The 13,377-nt window shown below is 39.6% G+C and overlaps 1 protein-coding gene across 2 annotated transcripts in view; it reads right to left on the reverse strand.

Moving 5' to 3' along the window:
* Positions 1–13,377, reverse strand: part of LOC122787450 (methyltransferase-like protein 27) — a 164,665-nt gene that overhangs the window by 21,007 nt on the left and 130,281 nt on the right. The gene's annotated exons all lie outside the window — the stretch shown is intronic.

Here is a 13,377-nt window from a genome sequence, read left to right on the forward strand (position 1 = left end):
AGGTATATTCATTCATGTACCACATATATCCATTCCACCCTGATCTGCACTTTGAATTACAAGCTAGGCAGTATGCTGACTGCAGAACAAAAAATATAGTGTATTTTGCTTTCTGCATAATATGCAATGCTTACTATGTAGGAAAGACTAATCATATGCTAAAGGAACGCATACAGGAGCACTACAGAGATATTTCTAATAAAATGGAAAGAAATGCTCTTTTTAAGCATGCAGTAACTAAGGGCAGACAGCATTCCTTTAAATTTATTGTTCTAGAGATTCTGCAGGAAGGAATGAGGGGTGGGGACATAAAAAACAGGACTGAGCTTGCACAGCAAAGATGGATACTCAGATTGAATGCACATACCTCTCCAGGGATTAATGAGGCAGTGTCCTTGAAACCCTTTCTAAAAGCTAGGACACTTTAGCATTAATGAGTTATTATCAGACAAATGTATTTTTTGCTATACTTTTTACTACTTTTTAAATTAAGTCCTTAGATGAAGTTTTAGCATGCATAATTGAATAATTGATGTTTTTAATTGATTATTGAGTGTATAAAAGTAGGTGTATGAAAGGATTTTATTTGAGTTTGATGAAGCGGTCGAGAGGATCGTGAAAGCGCTTACTTTTTGTCTCTACAATTGAAGTGGATTTTTATCAGCCGTGGTGACTGGCTCAGCCTGTTTTTCTTTATATCTGATTGTTTTGTGTGAGTCGGTTCTTTATCAGGTAGCTGGCGCTATTTTCTTTGCTAATACAGTGTTACAAGATGTATGCATTCAAGCTTCAGGTACATGGGTTACATGGATATGTGTACTCAGGCTTCATCTGCACATGTTACAAGGATATACAGTATATACTCAGCTTTCAAGTACAATGTTACAAACATGTATGCATTCAATGATTCAAGCATCTTGTACATGTGTTATAATGTTGTATGCTTTGTAGCTTCAAGTACATGTACATTGGTATATGTATTCTAGCTTCAGATACATGTGTTACAAGGAAATATGTATTCAAGCTTGAGGTATAAATGTTACAAAGATATATGCATTCAAGCTTTAGGTACATGTTACAAGGAACATTTTTTCAGACTCGAATAAAATCCTTTCATACACCTACTTTTATACACTCAATAATCAATTAAAACATTAATTAAAAACATCAATTATTCAATTATTTTTTGGAAAGTGAGAAAATGCCTGAGGAATTGAGAAAAAGTGTTTTAGTACCGATTTTTAAGAATAAGGGTGATGTGCAGAGCTGTAGTAACTACAGAGGGATTAAACTGATCAGTCACAGCATGAAGTTATGGGAAAGAGTAGTGGAAGCTAGGTTAAGAAGGGAGGTGATGATTAGTGATCAGCAGTATGGTTTCATGCCAGGAAAGAGCACTACAGATGCAATATTTGCTCTGAGAGTGTTGATGGAGAAGTACAGAGAAGGTCAGAAGGAGTTGCATTGTGTCTTTGTGGATTTAGAGAAAGCATATGACAGGGTGCCTAGAGAGGAGTTGTGGTGTTGTATGAGGAAGTCGGGAGTGTCAGAGAAGTATGTAAGAGTGGTACAGGATATGTACGAGGGTAGTGTGACAGCGGTGAGGTCTGCGGTGGGAGTGATGGATGCGTTTAAGGTGGAGGTGGGATTACATCAAGGATCAACTCTGAGCCCTTTCTTGTTTGCAATGGTGATGGACAGGTCGACAGACAAGATCAGACAGGAGTCCCCGTGGACTATGATGTTTGCAGATGACATTGTGATCTGTAGTGAGAGTAGGGAACAGGTGGAGGAGACCCTGGAGAGGTGGAGATATGCTGTAGAGAGAAGAGGAATGAAGGTCAGCAGGACTAAGACAGAATATATGTGTGTGAATGAGAGGAAGGATAGAGGAATAGTGAGGATGCAGGGAGTAGAGGTGGCGAAGGTGAATGAGTTTAAGTACTTGGGATCAACAGTTCAGAGTAATGGTGAGTGTGGAAGAGAGGTGAAGAAGAGAGTACAGACAGGATGGATTGGGGTGGAGAAGAGTGTCAGGAGTGATTTGTGACAGACGAGTACCAGTAAGAGTGAAAGGGAAGGTCTACAAGAGGGTAGTGAGACCAGCTATGTTATACAGATTGGAAACAGTGGCATTGACAAAAAGGCAGGAGTCAGAGCTTGATGTGGCAGAGTTGAAGATGTTAAGATTTGCATTGGGTGTGACGAGGATGGACAGGATTAGGAATAAGTATATTAGAGGGTCAGCCCAGGTTGGAAGGTTTGGAGACAAAACCAGAGAGGCAAGATTACATTGGTTTGGACATGTGCTGAGGAGGGATGCAGAGTATATTGGGAAAAAGATGCTAAGGATGAAGCTGCCAGGTAACAGGAAAAGAGGAAGGCCTAAGATAAGGTTTATGGATGTGGTGAGAGAGGACATGCAGGTGGTTGGTGTGACAGAGCAAGATGCAGAGGACAGGAAGAAATGGAAACAGTTGATCTGCTGTGGTGACCCCTAATGGGAGCAGCCGAAAGAAGAAGAAGAAGACTTCATCATGTAGGACATAATGGAAAGACTGGGGAATAGTAATCTCTATGACCCAACTGAGGAGAATGAAGACACAGGAAAGGGAATGACACCAAATACTAACAAACGTCAACTGCTTATCCATCAAGCTGAAAGGAATGAATGATTAGAGATTATGTACAGACAAGAACCAGATGGAAAAGCTGATACAGGAACAAAATGTTTTACTTAGTACAGACCTCAGTCAACAGGAAACTTGTTGCAGTTTTCCAAAATTTAAATTCAGAAAGCAAAATGAAACACTAACTCAATAGGCTTCACCCAACTACTACAGGAAGGCATAAGTAGGGAAACAATTGTGGACAAAGTACTTGCTACAGATGCAGAAGTTAGACAACCAGAGGTAATGGCATCCTTGGTAAACAGAGACCATCTTACTCATAGTTCACAAAGTGTGAAGATGATAGCTAATAAGATTAGGATATGAGGTTACAAAATGGTGGCTGAGACAAATATCTAAGGTGGAAATGGAGGAGTATAGAAAGCCGGTAGGAAAATAGCTTTTGAAGCTATAAGAAAAAAATAGTCCAATGTGGTCAGCTATGAAGCAAAACAGGCAGATGATGTGAACAGAAACACTATGGAGAAGCCAAAAAATCTAGGTGCATAGACAAAAATATAAGAAGCCAAAATAAATTTAAAAGAGATACTCTGTGAAAAGGAACCAGAAGATGGAACCAACAAATGGAAGAAAAATTCATATGTACACAGACACCAGAAAAAAGAAATACTAAGAATGAGAAAGGAAGGAATAACTTCTGGAAAAAATCAATGGCATAGCAAAAATTCTTAGTAATTTTTTTTCTTTCCTTCCTCATGAAACAGGAGGACAAAAAGGGTAACAACAGAAAGAAGACAAAGGGTCAGAAGCCTACAGTTAATAATTCATATAATTCACAGGAAAGTTGAAGATTAAAGAGCTCAGTGAATTCCTAGAGGACAACCCACAAGATATGCATGGAAGAGTACACAGAATCTTAAGGAACTTATCAGGAGTTTCAGTAAAATCTTGAGAGAAATTTCCCACATGATGATCAGCAACAGTTTCTGATGAATGGAAGGAAACCACAGGAGCACCAAACCACAAAAGGGGTTTGGAAGAATGGAAGGCAGCCATGGTAGTACCACACCTCAAAGGATAGGAGAACAGAAGCTGGGAGCTACAGACCCATTAGCCTTACCTCAGATGGTAGGAAAATGATGAAAAGAATACTGATGGAAAGTTAATCATTCTGTTCAGCTCCAATACCAACAAGCTAGATTTAGCAAAAAAAATAAAACCTGCAGAAGTATCCTCCTCACAGAAGCTCATACCCACCACTGTGACCTGCTCATCATTTTAGTTGGCTAACAGCAGAGTTATCTTCCTACTTAACTCACTGGTGTTCAAAATTATACAGCAGGGGTACTGTTCTTGTTGAAAAAAAATGTCCATCAAACAAGCAAACTACCTCCTTCATGAATATCTGGGGGAAATCATTAGCTTTGCAAGACCTCACTTTAAAACACCTTTAATAGAATAAGCTGTTTTCAGATTGGGGCCTACTACTTGGAATTATTTCCCAGTTGAAATAAGAATGGAAGAAGCGTTGGTCACCTATAAGGAAAGATTAAAAGAGCACTTATTTAATGACTCTGCATGTAAATGCTTCTGTGACAATGGCTAAACACTTTATGGCCAACGTAAAACTTGTCCACTTGCATTTTGATACATAGTGCCAGGATACTCAATTTTCTGTTGAATATATATATACTTTGCAGATTTATTAGTATGTTTGTTGTTATTTATTGCAACATGTTATTATTTATACCATGGTCAGCCTGGATCATGGCTGAAAAGGGCCTTTTGACCAGTCCACCTCTCTGGTATTTAAAATGTAATAAATTAAATAAATAACTTACACAAACTAAAAACCGAAAAAAAAAAAACTTCCTCAAAGCAGAAAAATTACCGGAACCAAAGTGATCGGAGGTAGCCTCAAACGTTAAAAATACTTATTTTAATAATCCAAAGAAATACAAATGAATGAAAGGATTAAGCATTGTCCTCTGCAAACATAACCAGACTTCTTCAGAATCAATTATAGACATTCATAGCAACCTTTTAAATACCCCATTCAAAATGATCACATGTTCATTTCCCTCCAATAAAAACTAAAATGCAATTAAAATGTAATTGGAATGCAATTAAAACCTGAACAGGTGTGAAAATCAAGAACCAGGCAATACCAACTGCAGTTTAAAACATAGTAAGACTTGAACCTAATAACACTGGCAGTAGATACATATTTACTGAGAGCAGGTATAACAGTAGCATTCAAATTTAGGTGCCAGTGTAATTCCCTTTTTTCAATATAATCTTCCCAAAGCCCACCGCTTGGATTCCTGAGGATTTGTTTCAAAATAAAAAATGGTGATCAGGGTGGTTGGAAATATGCTTATACAGAGTGTTCTTAACATTGTCTTCTGATGTCTAAAACATGCTCATAAATACGATTTTTCAACTTTCTTTGGGTCTTCCTCACATAAAACCCATCGCAATTTTGGCATACAGCAAGGTAAACAATACCTGTAGAGTTGCAATTACAATGAAAACAGAGTTTAACAGTGTTCTGATTAACCTTGACAGAATCACCCACCAGGATGTATCTACATTGGGGGCAGATGCCACATTTAGCCACACCATGTTTTTTATTACTAATAAGACCACCAACTTGGCTATCTACTTCCAGCATATTCTTAAGGGCTCTCCCCTTACGATATACCAACGAAGGTTTTGCCCCCACTTTTTCAACTACACCATTAAAGAATTAAAAAATGCACCAGTTTTTCTCCAGTACTTCTCTAACATAAGGTGTGGTCCTTTGCCCCCTTGGGGGAATCATCAAACATTGTTAAAAGAAGACCTTAACAGACGTAAAATCTTCCCCTTTTTAAAGTGCAACACTAGAACTAATATCCTTGACCAAATTGGAAGGATACCCCCTTGCCACAAACATATCTGCTAATTTCAAATATTCTTCTTCAAACAGTGTGTCTTCCAATACCATTCTGGCCAATCTAATGTCTTCTTCTTCTTTTGGCTTTTCCCGTTTAGGGGTCACCACAGTGGATCACCTGTCCACTCATGACTGGCAGTGGAGTTTTACAGTGTCGAGTTGCCAGCCCGGTACCCATACTTCCACAGAAGGCACACACATGCACACACTCACACCTAGGGCCAATTTAGAGTGTCCAATCCACCTACAGCATGTCTTTGGAATGTGGGGGAAAACCGGAGCTCCAGGAGGAAACCCACGTGACCACAGGGAGGACATGCAGACTCCCCACAGAAGGCACCCCAGTCAAGGATCGAACCGGAGAACCTCTTGCTGTGAGGCGGCAATGCTAACCGCTGCACCACCATGGCCGGTCTCTGGCCAATCTAATGTATTGCCATTTAATAATCTTTTTTTTTGGTGCTCTGGATGATTACTGGTGTAATGTAGTAAGCTGTTAAAATCCATAGACACACAAACCAAGAAAAACAAAACAATCCATAGGGGTATTGTTAATGGGTATTATGGAGAAGGAAGATTTGATGTGATTAACTGTTTTGGGGAGAAACAGTAAGAGTTTTTTTTGGGGGGGGTTAAGGATGAGCTGATTAATGGAACACATGGAGCTTTCGAAAGTTCGGCAAGTGCAAGGGCCCCAAACACTGTACGTTCAAACACAAAAGAATCGGCCAGCACTATTATGAGAGGATATTACAAACTTTTATTGGATGCAGCCATTAAAAAAGCAACATACCGGTATCAGCTCTCTGCCTTCTTCGATGTGCAAAAGGTGGATAGCTGAATAGCTAGTATGTTGTATTATAGTGCTGGATGATTCTTTTGTGTTTGGACATACACTGATTATTAGAGAATCATGTCTCGACTGCACTGAAGGATGACTGGGTGGCTGTTAGAAGTTCAGAGGGAGAGTGGGCAATGGTGATAACTGTAGAGTCATTAGCATATTGGACTATGGAAGACTGTGGGCAAGAATAAGAGTGTAAGCTGGTGAAGATATTAAAAAGTAGTGGTCCAAGAATGGATCCTTGGGGGACACCCATTCTCACTGAAAGGGGGGTAGATAGAGCAGAGTGCCATCTCACTGACTGAAGTCTGTCAGTGAGATAGCTGGAGAACCACGCAACTGTATCCAGGGAGAAGTTGAGGTTAGACAGCTTGTTCAGAATCAGAGAGTGAGAAACCGTGTCAAAAGCCTTTGAGAGATTAAGGAATAGGCAAGAGATAAGTTTATGATCATCTCTGGCTAAAGAAATAGTGTTGAGGAAGGACAGTAGAGCTGTACTGGTACTATGTTTGGGTCAGAAACCATGTTGTGTAGGAGTTAGCAATTTTTCCTGTATGAGATATTGCATAACTTGTTTATGTATACATTTCTCCAAGACTTTAGATAAATGGAAGGGGATAGCAATAGGTCTGAAATTGGAGATTTCAGAAGAGTTACCTCCTTTGTGAATGGGTAGTGTATAGAATTGTTTTCAGATTGATGGAGCTGTGGATTCAAAGATAGAGCGATTGATTATGATAGATACAGGCAGAGCAAGAGTGTGTGCTGCTATCTGGTGAAAATATGAAGAGATATTGTCAGCAGATACAGAGCATGGTTTTAACTTGGAGAGTAGTGTTTTGATGTAGGTAGTCGAAACTGGTTAAAGGGAGAAAGTATTTGCAGAGTTAGTAGATGGAGAGGGTTCTGAGCAGTTAGGAGCACTGCTGCTTGAGAAGTTTGGGTTGGGGTTGAATAGTTTGGCTATTGATTCTGTAAAACAGGTACTGAAAGTGTTGGCAGTTTCTTCAGGTGATTTGTCTGGGCATGGATTGGGTGGGGTAGGGTTGCCAGGGTGTAGTATTTGGTTCGTAGTGTTCCAGAATGTTTTAGGATCAGATTTTAGAGTTGTAGGGTGGGTTGTAGTAGAAATCTTTTTTATCTTTATTGATGAATTTTTTGTCTGATTTCTAAGTTCTTTATACTTTTGCAAGTTGGCAGGGAGTTTAGATTGTACCCATGTTTTCCATGCCTTATCTCTGGCTTTCATAAGGGTGTGAGTAGTTTTAGATAATCAGGAGGATATAATTTATCCATACTTTCTGGAGTGGGGCTAGTGAGTGTAAGATATTAAGGAAAGTTGAGTTGAAACTTTGGACTGCTTCATCAAGTGGGAGCTGTGTGAGGAAGTTCCAATTTACTCTAGAGGGTAGGGTATTAAATGTTTCAGGGTTAAAGTTAGAGGATTTACAACAGGTGATGAATTTGTGTGATTTAGAGAGATGATGAGTATACCTGAGCACTTTAACTGGTGAGTGGTCACTCAGGGAGTCAGGAAGAGTTTCGGGGCTGTGGTATTTGGAGGGATTTGAAACAAGTATTCAATCTATTTGTGTGCTGGGAGAGTGAGAGTTATTAGTATGGGTTGGTTGAGAGAAACATTGTGTAAATCCATATAGATTTATATGAAGTGGAGAGCTTGGATTACTGAGGGTTTTCCAATTTATGTTTACATCCCAAGGAGAATAGTTTCATTAGAGAAGTTTTGGGAGAGATATGAGAGAATGTTTTCCAGCAAGGGGATGTTGTCCTCAGGTGGGATGCAGATGGCTACTACAGTAATGGTAGTATAGTCATTGAGCTTAAGGTTACCTGCCAGTACTTCATCAGGAGTAAAGGACAGGATAGACTGCATAGGATGGGAGCTAGTGAGGTTTTTGGAGAAGGCAATGGCAGCTCCTCCTCCTTTTTTGTTAAGACGGTCTAGGCGGAGCATATTATATCCAGGGGGAGAATATCTTTAGCTCGGTGTTGAGGTTTTAGCCAAGTTTCAGCTAGGGAAATAACATCGGGATCTGAGTAGATATCCATGCATGAAATTGGCTGAGTTTGTTAAGGATGCTTCATGTACTGATATAATAAAAAGAGTTTTGTTTGTTTGTTATGGATGCAGCCTGTGTTTGGTGAGGTGTTTAGTAGGGTGGTAGATTAGATTTGGGTGTATGTCACCAGACAAGAGCAGGGTAGTAGGATAATAATGCCGTTTGATTTTTAATGGGTAGTATTTAATGTACTTTGTCTTGTTTTTTGATATGAGTGGGTGGGTGGGAGGGAAACATTTTTATTTTAGAGAGTTGAGTATTGATGGGAAAGATAGATGTAGAGATAGTTGTAGGTTGCTGTGAGTAAGAGAAGACAAGTATGAGGGTAGGTAGGGTCTTTATGAAAAGAGGGTAGAAGTGTTGGAGATGATGTAAAAGCGAGTAGGAGGAATAGTGGAGGCAGGAATAGGGTAGAGAGCAGTGAGAAATGCATGGTTGGAGAGGGAGAAATAATATGAATAGGAGTATTAGGTAAATGTAAATGGTTTTGAGGTTGTGGTTTAAAGAAAGACAGTTAAAAAAGGTTAGCTATCAATGGTTAGAAAAGGGAGTGTAGTGAAATTAGCCATGTTATAGGAAGGGGAGGGGTCTAATGGTAGGAGGAAACAGGTGGTTAGGTATAAAGAATATGATACGGGAGGTGGGTGAGAGCGGGGCTACACCAGAAATGGAGGTTGCACCAAACAAAACAAAAGCAATCTGCGAGTACTATCCTGTTAGAGGAGAAGGATATTTGCCAAATGTAAGGTGACAGAACTATAGATAAAGAAATTATTGCTTTCTAATTTACAAGGGAGTCCTTTTGTTCTATGGGAAGGGGATTGAAACAGTAAGAGTTATGCCAGACAGATTTATGCAATTTGCTTTCAAATTATTAGAGGAGAATATGTAGAGTCAGGGATGGGGAGGGTGGATAAAGGAAGGTCAGGTAGTAGAACGGGTAAGTGTTTCTGATGACTTGCTCACCAGGGCTAGCTAGGCTTGTAAGAAAACACTAGTACAAGTAAAAGTGAAGGTTTCACTTATTTATGGTAGATTAGCATCTTATTCACACTTTATATCTGTCTTTTTTGGTTGGTGGATGCTTGCCGTTTGATGCCGTGTCCATTTTTGATACAGGATCTTTAAGTCCACGAATGGGCATTGGGTTACCGGCCTGTCTTACTGGTAGAGGGGGAAGCTAGGAGGTAAGGAGGGAAAAACAAGACTGAAAAAAAAATAATAGTTATAAGAGCTTGCAGGAGGTAATAGGACACCAGATGGCTCTATACCCTTAAAAACAGCACATCGCAGTAAGTTTCTTTAGAGTCTCTGGCTATGTAGAGTAGTAACATTTACAGTAGATGAATTCTGACAATAAAATATCTGGAACCAAATCACAGAGGCCAAAAAACTTAACAAAACTGACTAGGAGTTGAAACACAGCCTGGCATTAATATGCACGTATAATATATATATAGGATCGAACACATGCAGTACCAAATGTCTCTAGTGTATAACAGAAATATAGTTACAGCCAACAGTCTTAACATGTGTAAAAAGTAGCTTGTTCCTAATATCTATAGTAAAAATGCAAAAAATTACTGTGAAGAGTTTAGGCAGCAGATTACACTATGCAATGCAGCTGCAACATGCTATTAACACGAGCAGCAACAATCAATGTTACATAGTTTCAAATCAGCTTCCTTGCAAGAAATGTAGCTATTGGCAAAACCACAGTTAATAATATCTAACACAGTATACTTAATTGGAAGGTGCAGGAGTATAAGAATGAAACTTTTACACTCAGCTACAGTAATGTGAGAGATTTATACTAGTTTACCTGGTGAGCACGCTATCGCTAAAGTCGCATGGCCAGGGGAGGCTTGTAGGTATATCAGAGTATAAAGATATTGCCCTGGGTTCTAAAGGACTAAAATAGCCATAACCCAGATGTAAGGTATTAAGTGAGGAAGGGTGAGCTACACCAAAAACGGAGATTGCACCAAACAAACAAACAAAAACAATCTGAGTACTATCCTGTCAGAGGAGAAGGATATTTGCCAAATGTAGGGTGATAGTGATAATTTCCTTATCTATAATTTCAATTTACAAGGGAGTCCTTTTGTTCTATGGGAAGGGGAATGAAACAGTAAGAGTTATGCCAGAAAATTTATGTAATTTGCTTTCATATTCTTAGAGGGGAATATGTAGAGTCAGGGATGGGAGAGGGTGGATAAAAGAAGGTCAGGTAGTAGAATGGGTAGGCGTTCATGATAACATGCTCACCGGGACTAGCTAGGCTTGTAAGAAACCACTAGTACAAGTAAAACTGAAGGTTTCACTTATTTATGGTACATTAATATCTTTTCATACTTTATATCTGTCTTTTTGGTTGGTGGACGCTTGCTGTTTGATGCTGTGTCCGTTTTTGATACAGGATCTTTAAGCCCACAAATGGGCATTGGGTTACCAGCCTGTCTTACTGGTAGAGGAGGGAAGCTCATGAACATGCTATCGCTGAAGTCGCTTGGCCAGGGGAGGGCTAGTAGGTGACAGGAGGGAACAAAATTGTATCCTTTGCTAAACAAGTCAGCATGGGCAATGTTGAAACATTGGTTGGAGAAATTAAATAGCTCAAAATCACCTGAACAGTTCTGCATTACGTGTGGACAATAACCACTACAAAAATCATCATCGGCCAAGGAGCCCATTAATACCTCCTCCACAACCGATTGTTGTTGCGTAAGTCCAGGCTCGTCTTCCTGCCATATTGGGAGCTCCCTGAGGTGCGAGCATGCCTGGGGGGGGGTCCTGCTGACATACTCACTGATTTCTTACCCTCTCTGATCTCCTGACAGGGACTTGCTTTAAAGGGATGGCCACCTCCTCAGTGTTCACCTCTGTCCGATACTGGTAGTTATCATACAGATTAGAATTTGTGGAATTAGCCACCGGAGGTTTTGGATATACCCCCCCTTCAGAATATTTGATCTTGACCCTGCCCATTTCCTTCTCCTTCTCCTCTTAATGTCCCTGATCTCTTTATCAATTTTTAGAAAAATAACTTGGTATTGCTGCCTGTTCTGTTAAAACAGCAAGTCTGAGATGATTAGAGTGTCCATTTTATTGGGTACCACAATTAATCCCTCTATTGTTTTTAGGTTATGCTTCATCAATACTTGAAGAAGCTCACATCCATACCTATCAAAAAGGCAAATCAATTCCTCATGTATGGAAGAAATCAGGGATAAGCTCCATGGGGAATTTCCAAGTCTGTAATCCCTTAGGCACCCTCCCAACTTTCAAGCATTCACGGACGTAAGAATCTAAAAGAAAGTAATTTGAACCTCTCAGGGGTTCTTTCATCCCAGTATGTTGTCCTTGGATGAGTTTTGCTACATATCCCGACTGCCACTGCTAAAGCTCATTTATTGGGAATGCAAATGTGGGTTCATCTAATGGAATTACACTTACTGGCAAGATGGCAAAATTACAGTAACACTTACAAAACTGCTTAACATTTGATGACTTTTTTTTATCTTAGTCTTAAAGAGTGACTCGTGCAGTTTTTACTTCAGTAACAGATTTATGTTTGTTGAAATTCCCTGCATCTTATTTTGGCAAAGCTGTAGGCAAAAGTCTTCAGAACAAGCATATCTTGGCTTATCTTGTAGTTGTCTTGCTGATGGTGATATTTTTATATCACATCATAACTCAGTCTTTTTCCTCAGAACTTGAGGCACTGGCTACTTTAATCTGCAAACAGACTATAAACCACAACTTTCTTTCCAGATGTGACTTGAGAGAGTAAACGTGCATAGTGCAGTCAACACAGAGTAACACAATATACTAGTGAGATTCACAGGATTCCTGCTTGGGTCTCCCATATTGCATCTTAGCACCTGAATAACTATCCTTGTCTGACTTCTTCCAGGCATTTAATCTATTTCCATTGCTCACCCATATTACATCTCATTTGTTGTTCTTGTCTAGTCCCCTTCCAATGGTAAAATTAACTTGTTGGGCAATGTTATCTTCTGATGTTGGATTGCTACTTCTAATGTTAGTATATTATACATTAGTACTTCTGGCAGCAACTACTCTTCATTTACAAAAACACTGATTTTAAATTGTATGTTTTTGTTTATTTTGAGCCACAAAATCATACTTATTAATCTTACCATGTCTTCTGGTTTATAAAATAACCTGTGAAATTACAGCTAACTTTTACCAAACAGACACAAGCACATATGTTCACGTTCACACACACACACACACACACACACACACACACACACACACACACACACACACACACACACACACACGCACACGCACAGCCATTTCTGAGATAAATTGTAAAGTCCCCAGTGAAGGAAAAAAATCACTCAGAACTCTAGGACACTATGTATGTTATGTATTATTTATTGAAAATCATTACTTGTTATTAGAGGGATAGCACAGTGGTCCAGTGGTAGAGTTGTCACCTCACAGCAAGAGGTTATCCAGTTTGACTCGGCTGGAGTGCCTTCTGTGCAGAATCTGCATGTCCTCCCTGCGTTTATGTGGGTTTTCTCGGGGTACTCCAGTTTCCTCCCACACTACAAAGACATGCATCTAGAGCATTTCTCCCTGGGCCTCCACTGAAAATTGGCTTTGTTCCAAGTCAAACTTTCCCTGGTAAGCAAATGTTAAATAAAAATAAAATAAATTTTCCAGTTGTATCTTACGGCATTTGAAGAGTGTGTTCTCAAACTTCTCCAGAAGGTGCCTAAGAGACTGCATCATTATCTGCTTGCCAGCACCAGTGTTGAAATTCATAGGGACATTGAACCAATCGGCTAATTTTATACCCTCACTGTCCATTAGTTGTGCAGAGTGAGTGTCGTTAACAACCATAGG

Source organism: Protopterus annectens, chromosome 13.part0 (assembly GCF_019279795.1).
Source record: "Protopterus annectens isolate FY-2018-M chromosome 13.part0, PAN1.0, whole genome shotgun sequence".
In the NCBI taxonomy this organism is placed as follows: Eukaryota; Metazoa; Chordata; order Ceratodontiformes; family Protopteridae; genus Protopterus; species Protopterus annectens.